Consider the following 14,101-nt stretch of genomic DNA (forward strand, 5'->3'; position numbering starts at 1 on the left):
GCTGATGGAGAGCAAGATTGTACAAATTACAGATAAAATAAAGACAGAATGTTAGGTGCTTTTAAAATAAAGTTCATTCTTCTTTAAGGCAGTGCAAAGTGTAAGGAACTCTAGAATAAAAATAATTAAGGCAATATGGCTGGAAGCCTTTTTGTAGGAGCAATCTAAAGGGACAACAACAGGATGAAAGAGCACATGGCAAAACCAGAAAAAGGAACAAGGCAGAGAGAGAGAGAGAGAATCATAAGGTGAAGAGAGATGGGACAAGAGCTTTAGCAGTTTCTTCTTAAGTCCTCAAGTATCCAAAAACACCAGATAACATTTTTTGCGAGAGATGCTAAAAGAAAAGTCAAACTGAAGGTGGCATTGGTCAGAATTTTGATTTGTAACCTAAGCCTAAAAGAATTGGTGAAATCACCACTAGGAAATACCACAAATACATCTGAGTCATCAAAACAGAAGGTACAGAGAGTAAAGGGAAACCTGCAGAATTATTCCTACGCTGAAAGCCATGAGTAGAATATCCTCACAGAGGTACATGGTGATAGAAGGAAACAAGTCATAAAAGTGTAGGGAAAATATGCCTGCTTTAAGAGTAAAAGGCATAGTGACTGCTGAAGGTGACTAAGGGATTCTCAGTAGTCCTTAAATAATTAATTATTCACATATCCACTTACATGATTTTTGTTTTCAAATCAGCAGCATTCCACAGCTTATGCTGACATTCTGTAGAACAGATCTGGCCTTTCAAAATCTTTGAGGCTTGTTTCTACCATGTTATAATTCCACAGAGCTACAGTAGCTTGTCAATATAAAGTGAATAATTTGGCTTACACTGCATCCCGGTACCTGTGGGCTCTGTCCAACTGAGTTCCCTATAGGGGCACAGAGCTGCTGAATATTTCTTATGCTTACCATTGGAGGAAGTTTGTGCAATACCAGTTAGGGTGATATTTACCAACAGAATAAACATGCAAAGTGATGCAGCACTTGTAGTCTGAAATGAAGCACAATGTATCACAGCAGAGACATCAGCCCAGTGCCTAACTCTACTTGAAGCAAGAGTGAATAATTTAACTTATTTCTAGAGATGAAACCTCTGTAATTCCCAGCAGGGTAAGTCTATGAGGTTTAAACAAGTTCTCAAAAAAAAGCTGTAGATTACTTCACATCACCAGCTGTCAGCCAATAGCCTGGATAATGAAAATCCACAGTTTCCTGCCTTCCTGCACAGCTCCTTGCAGGCTCCAGAGTAACTGTTTCTCTCATTTGCCTACACTCACTGTGATTTCCTTTCTCTTTACTTGAAGAATTTATTTTATTTTACTACATCTGTAGGAGATGACAGGAGGGATTAACACTACCAGAGATGTTGCATATGACCTCTTCTTTTATGGGCACCGTTTGTCACAGAGGTTCATTAGGCTTGTGTTTCCTAAACTTCCTTCAGTCAAGGAATGAACTTTTAAGATGGATGAACACTCACAGCATAGCTGCTTTAAACAAAACCACCCCAGTTTGTAAATAAGAAGTGATTGGAGAAATTTGCTGCAGAAATCAGTCAGACATTAATCAGCTGGTTGTAAAGTAGATTGATGTGCACCAACTAAAGCTGTCTAAACAATTTTGTTAACCTTTAGCAAAAATGTGAAGGAATATGCTGCAAAATAGTTCAGTTTTACATGGATAGGACATGATTCTTTTATGAGAACATTTAAGTTTTCCAAGGTTACTATTTTGTTCAGATTTCCCCAGAACAATTGGCCCAAAAAGAGTAATTTATAGTTACAGCACTCTTTCCACAAGTTCATTCCAGGCTGCAAAGAGCAATGGCCACAGAGTGTTTATTCAAAGGCTCATTGTAGATGAGGACTTGAGCAGAGAGACTGATGCTCAGTCAACGTACAAAGAAAAACTGATCACCAGAAAGCCTCTAAGACTTTCCTCCAGCATTGCTTTACCTCCCACGTTGTAACTAATTTTACTTTTTTTTTTTCCAGCCAAAATCACAGTGGAATTGCAGAATAATCTGTGAAATCATGGCTGATAATAATCCAGGGAAGAATGGAATGGTTCAACACCTGCAGCAGAGGCCATGCACACCTGAAGATAATGAATCTGAACATAAAACACCCTCCCTTCCCCCAGGAATAACTTAAAAATAACACTTAAGAAATATATTCCTCTGTTTTTTGAAGGAAGCATTTGATTTATATTTCCAGGTTTTCTCCCACAACCACCACAAATAGAAAACTGATCTAAAAGGTGAGGAGCAAGAGAAGAGAAATCCAACAAACAGTCTTATAAGTAGTTTTCTAGAGTAGAGAGTTTTCAGTGGAACATCAAAGAAGGCATTGATAATATCATTCTCACATCAATCATAGAATGTCTCAAAGTACCTGAAAGCTCTGAAGCTAACATTTTCAGACAAAATCCTTTGAGAATGATCATGTCCTCTCCTTAACATAGTTTTGCCCCCACTAAAAACAGTAGCCAATAAAGTCCTATTATTATGGGTGCAGGATGCCAAACACAATCACTAGAACTTCCAAAGCAGGATGAGCATGTTACATGGTGTGGGAAATTCAGACAAAGTCAAGGAATTACCTTTTAATTTTTTTTTTATATGCATCTACTTCCAATAGTTATCAAACCCTGTTTACCCAGGTAGGCCAAAAGTAGGTTTGGAGTAAAATTCTCAGTAAGTTTGATTTAGATTTTTGAGAGTTACAAGCTAGGAGGTGTCTGATAACACCACTCTTCTGTAACAATCTCATCTCTCACTTATACTCAGCAGGGATATTTGTTTAAGCGACAAAAGAATTTGGTATCAATCCCTCTTGCTGAGTAAGCTGCACTTGATCTGCACAGCCAATGAATAATAAATCAATGCAAATTACACCACTTTATCACTAACAACCATTTTCTGGTCAGCTACACCACAGAATACAGTCTCTCCCACAGGAGACAAATAACCCCCAGTGTCTTAAAATAGGAGTTATTTATAGCCTGCAGAGAAACAATTGCGCTCTAACGTATAATTTGCACCACTGTTTGTATTTCCAGTGAATTTGGCCCTTGAAATCTTCGGCTACAATGAAGACACAAGCTGCTTTCATCATTAGTGCATGACACTGCAAATTATTTTAATTGATATTTGAACATTCTGCTGTTAGGCAGCTCCCCATATGCCACAACTACCACCTTAGACTTGACAACTGGGTCACTCAGACACTGTTTCTTAACCATCTGTAGCTTTTCTGGGTAACAGTTTTTGATGGAGACTGCAGATGGATTAAGGTAGGAACTATTGAAGGTAAAATAAATTTCCACATTCGGACAGCAGAAAACTTGAGAGAGGAAGGTTTATAACTCACTCTCTATTAGTGCAGTAGAAAGCCATTCTTCTTCCAGAAGATGGATGGGTTTAGCCCCTCAGAGGTGTCAGCAGCTGCACAGATTTGGAGAAAAGGCCTCGAGGGCACATTGAGGCCAGTCAAGGCCTCACCTTTTGCCAAGAAGATGGATGCTCTTTGTGTAGTATCATTTTCACAAGCATCTATCTAGAGCTCGTCATTGAGCACTGGAGAAAAATATCACATCAGTGCAAGCCAAAGCTAACTTCACCTATTCCAAACACACGAGCGTGGAATAATAGAGCACACTTCCAAAGCATCATGCAAATCATCCACAGCTCGTTTACCCACAAAGGTTCAATTCTGATGCATAAATTTTAATCTGAAATGAAATTCTCTCCTCATGCTAATATTAAAAACAGACAGCTTTGATGGCACAACCAACAGCAGTTCTCTACTGAATTCTGGACACCAACACAAACCCATAACATGCAAGGCTTTGGATGCCACTCAGTGAATAATCCTGTCACAGGTAATGGCACGTAAAGCCTTGTGAACATTTGAGCCACACTAAGGGCACCAATCATGGTGGCAGCATGCACAGAAAGCCTGAGGGATATGAGGGGGGGAAAGATGCCTCTGAACATGGAAGCACCCACCTATCTCTCCCACAGCAGGAAAACCCCAGCCTCCACTAGGCTGGACATCAAAGCCAGCTGGCACACCCAGGTCCATCCTGGCTGCAGTGCACGGGTGGATAGAGCAGCCGCTGGGAGACCTGCCCACCGTGCCTCTGAACCACTCCAAAGTCAGCCAGCTTCAGCTGCTCTGGGGTCTGAGGTTATCAGGGCAGAGATCTCTGCAAATAAAGAAATACAAACTGTGGGTGTCTGTTCTGACTCTTCTCTCTTTGTGACCAAGAAGCTTCTTTCAGGGCTGGCTTGACTTGCCCCGGAGGCTTCCCAGAGAGCTGTATAATAAAGACGATTGAAATGCAGACTATGTCAACAGACACTTCCTTTCAGAAAGGTAAACAGAAGGACAGCACCTTGTTCATCAAGAACAGCCAGACATACCTATAGGGCATGCAGAGCCAGCCAAGATCCTTTGGGGTTTTCTACTTCCTTTTAAGAAGAAAGCAGTTATTAACTTTTTTTCCCAAATTTAATATTAAAAGAAAATGCTGGCAACGCCCACGGTGATGTTATGTCAGCTGCTTATGTCAGGTCAAATACAGTGCGACAGGAAGCAGGGGCTTCACATGAATACTATCCCATTCTGCTCCTGCTTCCCAAACACAGACTGCTAAACTGTTCTTGATGCCCAGACCCACAGCTTTCTGCCCAGTCTGCCCAAGAGAAAAGCATTCTCCCAGAAGGAAAAGGTAATTATATGCCAGCCAGCACCTCTTTTGACCTCATATGATCAAGTTCTCCCATCCCACAAAGGAAAGTAACCAGACACTCTTCCTTGGTCTAGAGGCAGGGTGGAAACAGCACAGTAGGATAGTATTTTCAGCCATCCAGCTCCTAAAAGCAAGCAGAAGGCCAGAGAAGAAACCTGGGATAGCATTTGAAGAGTCATCATGATAGCCAAAGTAAACAAACACAGCAACTGAGAAGGTAAAAATCAGAACCTGTTCAGAAAACTATTCACTCTGAGCTTTTATTTCTCTAGTTGTAAGATATGCAAATCTGTTCTCTAATCCCTTTATTAAAATGCATATTTCTTAATGGTGCCATCCTTGTTATCCTAGTTCACAGGTTTTCCCTACTGTGTCAGATGAATGGAAGCAATGCACCAGGGCAAAGGCAGCAGAAAGGCTGTTTTGAGCCTTCTCAAGCACCTTTTCCCATGGGAGCCTAGTGGTTAAGAGGATATGACTAGAACCTCTTTCAGGACAAGGCAGATCTTAATTTCTCCAACATCCAGCATTACTAACATTTTCTCTTCAGCTACTTAGCAATTTTCCTGGTACAAAGCACCATAGGTGGTGCCTTAATAGCATGGATGGGACACAAGGGCAGGGCTTCTGTAGCCATCTACACAAGAGCCCTTGTTTGCACTCACTGGCTTCTCTGGGCCTCTCCTCCCACCGCCAGGAAGTCTTGACATGACCAAGATTTACAGCGGTTATAGCACACCACTCTAACTGCAAATTTTAATTAGAGAATTTGCCTCTGGTGTAATGCAGTAATAAAGAGAAAATGGGTGTCTCTGCTTTCTTCTGAGGAGCTCTGTATGCAGGCAGGTATGGACAGACCTGAGCTTGCTCTGCCTGTGCTCCAAGCTGGCTCCCAGTTGAAAGCTGTGTAGGCACAGCATGCAGTGCACAAGCAATTAGGCTCTGCACTCAACACACCTCAGCTTGCCTAGATGACTGCAAATAGGAATGAGAATTGTGCCCCTGTAGCAAAGGAATAAAAAAAACCAAAAAAACCCCTACAAAACCCACATTTTTTCTTTACATCCAACACCTGTTCACACTTGCCCTAACAGGCTTGCCTTGTGTTGTCCTTGTCTTCTCATAGGTGTGTGCTTTTAGAGGGGTTTTTTTGGCTTGACATTCATTATATTTAGGTCATTTGCAACTATTAAGCTATCATCTGCACAGAGATGATAGCAAATATAGCAGAAGTAATACTAAGAGAGGATAAACCACAGTGGGTAGTGGATTATAACAAAGAACCAGTGAAGCCTGGATGACCCTTATCAGGTGAGCTACCTCTTGCTAACACCTCTAAATTAAAGTTTACCACTTCTGTTTTACTCTGGCTATTTTTAAAAAGAATCACAGAAGAATAGCAAAACATTAACAAGGAAAAAACAAACTGTGCAAAACTGACAGAAGCATCTATTCTTTTTATTAGGAGGCTTATCAAGTGCCTAACCAGTCAACAATCAAGCCACTAAGACAACATAATAAAATTGAAGGTGTATTTTGAAGACTAGAAATTTTAAGCACTGAGCAGCCCATACTTCTGTTGTCTGCCACTGATCTTCTTTTAACTCCTATTTGGGTGATGTTACTGGGAAAAAAAAAGGTTAGGAACAGCAGGGCTCTTATTAAGAGCAGACTTAGCAGAACTGACTTCCCCCTAGCACCCCAGAACCACATGAAGGCACCCATCTTCAGGCAGGATGACAGACTTCTCTCCTTGCTGTTGTTTCACCAGCTGAGCAGGAGCCAGGTGATTTCCAGCTCTGCCTGGGGGTAAGTAGCCTTCTCTGCCCCTCCCTCAGCTTTCCTACCCTGCAAGGCTAGTCCTCCCAGCAGGGCAGCTACCTAGCAGGAATACTGACTGGAACCTCCAGCAGGATCCAACAAGACCCTCCTCATCAACATCCCCACCTCCCATCTTTGCAGCAGAAGCTTTGTGGAAGTGTTTTGGAGAGCAAACAAGCCCTAGAGGCAGCCCAGCTGGCAGATGTCCTCCACTCTCAATGAAGGTACTTGGTTGAGCAGCACAACTTTGCTTTTATACTTGATTTCTGGACCCCACCTGTACTGCAGAACATTAGAGAGCTGCCTTTGATCTCTCTTCACTTTCCTATTTTCAGGCTCAAGATTAGCAAAGATTATACCCTAATGCATGGTACCAACTCATGGTTCTGAACTGTCATTACTGGTAGAGAGGAAAAGCACCAGAGACAAATAGAAAATCTTCAGGGAGGAAGAATATATATAATTTCAGTAAATTCATCAGAAAATATTAATTAATTCAGGAAACTCCCAGATTAAAAAAAAAAAAAAGAGGAAAGAATCTCTTTCACTTATGGTAAAGCCAAGATAACATAAGTCTTGAATACCTTTTCCTCTTTTTTTACTTGGCAGCAAAACTGGGATAGAGCAGGTCAAGCAACAACCTAACAAATTTGCATGCTGTTGGGCTGCTATTCAAAAAACAAGACAGAATATGAATGTAACCTGATTTCAAGTGGATCTGGGAGAGCCTTAATGCTGAAATTTGTATGCTGGCTTTGTAATTACTAAGATCTCAGACCAGCCCTTATTTCTGAGTACTGGCCTAGATTAGCAAGTCACCTGAAAGTTTACAGTAGGAAAACCATATGGATATATTCCTGTAGCTACATGTGTACAGTAATTAAGGCATAGGTAAGCAATAACACATGCCCACGGCATCATACGTGGTGAGGCACGAGGCTTACGTGCATATCTTATTATGACTTCAGACTTCAAAGTACCTTATTGCTCAGACAAAATTGGTAGCCTACTTCCTTGTAAAACACACATAAGGATCTATATAAAACACTTAGAGGTGTTGATATAACAGAAGATTTAAAGTGTGGGTACCAGAACTATGTAAGGGGGAAGGAGCATCTTAAAATATTTTCCTATATTGTTTTACAGGGAATGCACTTTAAAGTAGCGGCCAAGACAAAGCATCACTTAACTTTAAAAAATGCCAGTTTCATGCCAATGACTCAAATCTGGTTGCTTTACAGGCACTTGAAACTTATGTTCCCCTCTGAGAAATCTGGTTTTTTTTCTAATACATCACATACTTGATTGCTTTCAGACTTCTAATCAATCAAGAAATCCCATCACAATCATATGATCAGCAGCTGACATTTGTGCATGACAATTTATGAAAAAAAAAATCAATAGTAAGTGTTTCCCTTTTACATGTTTTTTTCAAAATAGCACCACATTTTACAAAAGTACATTTTTATGAAGATTGGTCTCTAAATGAATAGCACCAACTTCAAAGCAAATGTTTCTGCAAGGGCTGTTGCAACATTCTAGTTCTTAAACGATCTCCAAGGCTGCAGTGACCTAGGAGGCAGCCATAATGAGACACAGACAGTGAATAAAGCACTGATTTAATTATGTTGTTTGATATATGATGACCTCATCCACTGCTGTTTATACTACTATAGTGCTTGAAATACTCTGTCGACATATGGGAAGGCACAGGCTCCAGCCTGAAGAGCTTACAGCCTCCAAGACAGAAACCAGATGAAGGGTGTTCTCTTCCTGTAGCTTACAGCAGGTTTTGAAGCTTTGTTCATTTCCATCAGGTCTCAAATGTGCACTGAATGCTGGAAGCAGGTTGCTGAGCCAGTTTGCTGGACAAAATATCCACTCCTTTGATTTCAGAAGAGATTTCTGACATGTGAAATTCTGTGTTCTCTTGTACAATTAATAATGGCAAGAAGCAAACATTGGAGAGAAGAAGGGAACTTATAGCTGTTTATAGCATTTCCACCAAACTACTTGAGTTGCCCCTGTGGGAGCTTTGACCCACTGCTGCTTTCTGCTACAAAAAAGAAGAGAGGGGGAAGGAATCAACACAACCTGATAGATCTTACACCAAGGCAACTGTGCTGTAACCATCCCCTTCCAGAAAACTAACTGTCAAGGCTCAGAGTTTGGTTAAATATACATGTATGTCTTATTTTGCGCTCCTGATTAAGATTCCCTGAAAAACATGCAGTAAAGTAACTCTTTATGGTGTTAATGCCATGAAAATCTCCATGAGGAAATGAGTAGTCCTGTATTCAGTGCACCATCTGCCAACCATGCAGTAAATAAAGCCATACAAGAAATGGTGAGAAACAAAACATCAACAACCTACCCACTCATTAAGCATTAGCCATGCTGTGTGCTGAACAATACTCAGGCCTTGGGGGGTGGGGGGGGAGGGGGGAAGCACGCAATCCTCTAATTAAAGGCAATCAAAATGAATATTAACCTAGGGGATGGATTAATAGCTTTAAATGTAGAATTTTCTAGCACCCGATTGCTCAGGTTTGCAAGTTCAGCCTTGAAGTTCAGCCCTGTCCAGTAGTCTAAATTCCTAACTTAAGGCATTATTTATCTTATTTTATTTCTCTGTAGAAGGAGACCCACAAAACACATGTAGTTGACACACATTTACTCATATTAGGTACACACACCCCTACAAGGACCATTGCTTTCAAAGTCTCCTGTCACAGAAACCAGACAAAAAGACAGGTTAGAGATTTTGTTTTCAGGTCATTCTGGAATAGCAGCAGGAATTCAGTATATCCTCTCTCTTGCAGTAAGTTTTCTCTGCAATGCTAGATTAAAAAACTTCTATGTAAAATGAAATCCAAGGAGTTCTACTAGCAAAGATAAAAAACCCAAAGAGTATAAATTAAACACAATATTAGAAAGAAAAATGTGCATATATATACAGACATATATTTGAAAACATTTCAAATGGTACCCAGAACTTAACCAATGAGAAAAGATTTGTCCAGCATAGCTGAAAAATAGCTGAGAGACACTAACAGTAATGTGTTTTCATTTTCTTTTCAAACTCTGGTACAAATTCAGCTAATATCACTTTGTATGATCTCATACTGGGATAGAAGCCAAAATTTTCACTTGAAATCTTTGCAGTTATCAGATCTGGAAAACTTTTCAATCACTTAAGTTTGAGAAACATTTAAAAAAAAAGAAAATCAGAGATAAAAGGCCAGGGGCTTGAAACATTTATCACTTCATCATACTCTTCCATTTGATGCTAGGTCAGCATCTTTACAGGTACAATAAAATGTTTGCTTTTCCTATATTTTGAGTTGTTTTAAAAAAATAAAATAAAATTGATGAATAGACAGGGTTAGAAACAGACAAAGAGTAACATGGCCAGGCAATTCATATGGAGGACAAGCTCCTTAGTGAGCACGTTCAGGATTAAGAAGCTCCCAGGCATCCTTGGAAGTTTCCAATACCTGATTCCAGCAGTGGAAAACTGCAAACACACAGCCATGTTGCTTTGGTGTCAGAGTTGCAAGCCCCAGCCCTGCCAAACAGTGGGAACAGCCATGGATAGACATATGGGCTATGTGTGATGCTCCTAGAAAGATCAGGATTGCTGCAGCTGGACCTGCTCTTCCCTCTCCACAGCACTGGGGATCCCAGACCTGCCTGTGCTACAGCTCAGTCAGCACCACCTCCCTTTTAGCACTGCTAGGGGCCAGGAGTGCCAGGACAAGCTCCCAAAGCCCTCAGACTGACCCAGAAACAGGTTGAAAGACAACAGGATGTCCCGGAGAAGAGTGTCCTGTTGGAAGCAAACATTATCAACATATTTTAGTGACTGCTAAAACAGGAGACTCCCAGCTCCATATGACACCACACAGGGAATGAATGAGGAAAGATACTTTTCTGGCATGTGTGACACCCCCAGTCTCCTCCTGATAAAGCAAATATACCACAAATACCTTGCAAGCACAATTGTAGCTGAAGAAAAAGCAGACACAAGGTAGAGGTTAACACAACCACAAACACAGACCAGCCCATACCTTGCCAAGCTGATCACCTTTTTGAGAGACTATGCCAATTTATGAGCTATTAGGTCAGCTTTCAACCTGCTCTGGTTTCAGGTAGGAGTCACATTTTGCCAAGAGACAGCCATCCTACCCACCACAGGACAAAAGGTACTTATGCAAAGCCCAAATCTTTAAAACATTCACAGCCATTTCAATTTTACCATCAAGCAGTGAATATTCAGGCCAGAATTTAGCTCGAATTCATTAGGACAAACTTCAAAATAAAGTTTTAAAACAATAGTTTTTTCTAAGCAAGTCAGAAAGGTGGGGGAGGGGGGGAAATAACATATTTTAAGAAAAACCTCAAGACACACGGGGGTGGGTTTGTAGGCTGATGTGTTACCATATGCAGCCCCCTCTTCAAAAAATAGAAAATACAAGAAGTACTACCAGAATGTTTCTATTGCTTTCCCACACTTACATTAAAGCATTCTTTATGCAAGCATGCAAACATAGTGAGATTTCTCCACGTCCTTGATGAGAAAAGTGATTTTTCCTTCCCTCCAGTAAGAGCTGCCATTTACATCATGCTGGTAAAAAAACCCAAGACAGCTGGAAATCAAATCTTACTGCTGTGTATTTCCTGATGAAGATCCCTGCTCTCCCGTTACTTTCCAAAACTTCCCCTCAAAACACTTGTTTTCTCATTATCACCTGCACAATTCTCACCCCTTTGCTCTTTTCCCTCATTCAGAAAGTCCTGATTTCTCATTCCCTGAATTTTTCTTCACCTCTCTCTCTTGTCAGCTGCAGGGGAGACTCCTTAATACTTGGTTTCAAACACAGCCCACCAAGAAACATCTCTGGAGGGAAAAAAGTGTTTGGTGTAGATGTTTAAACAGAAAAATTTCCTCCCACTTCACTTTCCACTGCATTATTTCATCCTACTCTCTGTTCTGGAGAAGCCACACAAGTTACTATTCCCATTTGTTTTCCTCCTTCACCCACTGAGCTCCAGATGCTTTTGCTACATCACTGACACTGTCTTTGCTCTGCTGCCTACCCTTTCACCCCCTCCAAGTGATGAGGTACTCCTGAACCTTGCTGCAACCTGCTCCTCTCCAGCATACATTCGCACCTGCTGCCTACTTCCACTTCAGGAAAAGCCTCAGACATTGTCCCTGACACCTTCAACCCAAAAATATCATTGCCTTCTCTTCTGACCCCACCCGAGGCATGTCCTTTGGCTTTAGGGCTGTAGGCAGCGTGGCATCATCTTGGTTCTGGCCCTCTGAAGCTGAGAGTGCTGTCCAGACACACCTATTGCTTTAGGTGTTACCTGCTCCCATGTACAAGTGTAAAAGTCTCAGAGAGTCACCCAAAGCTGCTCTGGATGGTGATCCCTCCCTTTTCAGCCCTGCACACAATTTATACATAATGAATCTAAGCTAAATTCAAGAATTTCAAGAATGTTTAAACTAATAAAAAAATTCTGCTGTCACTCTGCCAGTTTTAGGGTTCATTTTTACTAGCTCTTACATATTTCTTGTATCACAGCTTGCTGAAAGAGCTGTCAGGTCAGCAACACCTGCAACTGAAAACCCGTCCTGTAATGCACTGCTCAGCACCACATACATGGTCTTGTGTGTATTGGTGCAGAAGGGAGAAACCTCTGCCAAAAGCCAGGGCTTAAACACCATGTGCTTTTCTGACAGGACTTGTATCTTTTCACTTTGATCAGGTTGTACTAATAAGCACAGATCTTATTCATTGGTCAGTATCTGAAGATGACACACTCAAGGCACGCACTAAGTTGAAAGCAATTGGAATGTCAAGATTCCACAGAAAATTCACGTGCCCTTTTCTAATGATGGCCCCACACATCTACAGGCAGAGGCAGAGAAACACAAGCCAAAGGTTTGGCCTTGGTGTTTCTTTCCTTCCCTCTGTGGGCAGAGATATAGCAAGGGAGGGAGGCAGGAAGACACACAAGCTGGATTTGCAGCCCCTGGAACCAACATATCAGCTGCACTCCAACAGGCTTCAGGAGTAGCCCAGGTGTGACATGGACATTTCTGCTGCTGTTTCACTAACAAATACATGCAGGGGTCTGATAAAGCTCAACCTTGCACTTTTCTCCAGTAACAGCCCCACTCAGAATCAGTTCAAGAAAGGCAAAATTAATTTTGTCAGTTCAGCTTTCTTTGACATTGGACTAAAAGCTTTCAAATACAGAACATTTACATCAGGGAGTTGGTGGGGTGGGAGGGGTTGAGATTTACTAGAGAAAGCTCACACTATATTTTTTATGGAAACCCTCATATTACTAAACAGGAACAGCAGATTCTGAAGGCTGATGTTTGTAATTAGAAGGTCTATCTGTAGTATCTGAAATTTCTTCCATTCTTACATACAGCCATCTGAAATGTATCTTCCTGTTTTGACTAAAAACCTTCTGAAGTAAGGACTGAGTTAATCATAAATTGTCTCATAATACACTCACTCATCTTTCCTGGAGCAGGAAGAAGGGGAGTTCAGAATCCTCCATGTAATTCCTTCAGTCCCATTCACACCTATTTCAGAAGTGTAAATCTTCACATTTCTCTGTGACCCAGGCCTGAAATTAAAAAAACAAAAAAAAAAACAAAAAAAACAAAAAAAAAAAAAAACAAAACAAAAAAAAAAAAAAAAAACAAAAAAAAACAGGACAAAAGCACTTAGTAAATTTATGTTATGCACTGATTAAAAAAATTAAATTATAATAATAGGTGCTTTAAAACAATTTGTTCATATTATATTTTCTCTTATAGGTACTCAAGCCAAAGACATTGCTCTTATTCAAGGTAAGTGTAAGATGACAGAAAACACAATGCTTTTACACAACTACATAGTCTTAGATTTCAGGCCTTTCCTGTTCAGTTACAATTAATCCCATTTAGGCACTACAAGCTCTCTCTCTCTCTCTCCTCTCTCTCTCTCTCTCTCTGTCACTGGACAAAGTTCAAAATTTCATTCAGGATGCTTCCTCATGAAAATTTTTTTAAACAGGAACACAACCTGGAATGTGCTCTTGAAACACAGACTTGAGAAATGAAATTTATTGAATATTCAGGCTATGAAAAGGAAGCTGAATTGTGTTAGTGGAGGACAAATCCACTCTCAGACTCATATCTTCCTGTTCTCAGCATTCACTAGCTTCCAGTCCTCATCTAGTTATTTTCTCAGACCAGGTCTAAACACACAACACACTTACTGGGCAGCAGCAGGGGGGTGATGTCCCTGAGACACTCCCAGCACACCTTCACACTGTGCCCACTGCTGCCCAACTTGGAAACACGGGCTACAGCACGATAGAGATTCCAACAGCCAAGAGATAAGACCAAGACTTAAGACCTTCCTAAGTAAACAGCAACAAAAGATTCAACATGATAGCTAAAATTAGGTACAGAAACCTCCATATTTGTAGATCACTCTTGCAAGTA

The 14,101-nt window shown here is 40.8% G+C and overlaps 1 long non-coding RNA gene across 1 annotated transcript in view; it reads right to left on the reverse strand.

Moving 5' to 3' along the window:
• Positions 1 to 13,241, reverse strand: part of LOC132329854 (uncharacterized) — a 124,653-nt gene extending 111,412 nt beyond the window's left edge. Inside the window, exon 1 of the long non-coding RNA XR_009487199.1 lies at positions 13,123 to 13,241. This is a non-coding gene — a long non-coding RNA (uncharacterized LOC132329854). The remainder of the gene's footprint in view (positions 1 to 13,122) is intronic.
• Positions 13,242 to 14,101: the final 860 nt, after the last annotated feature.

This window comes from Haemorhous mexicanus, chromosome 1 (assembly GCF_027477595.1).
Source record: "Haemorhous mexicanus isolate bHaeMex1 chromosome 1, bHaeMex1.pri, whole genome shotgun sequence".
Classification (NCBI taxonomy): domain Eukaryota; kingdom Metazoa; phylum Chordata; class Aves; order Passeriformes; family Fringillidae; genus Haemorhous; species Haemorhous mexicanus.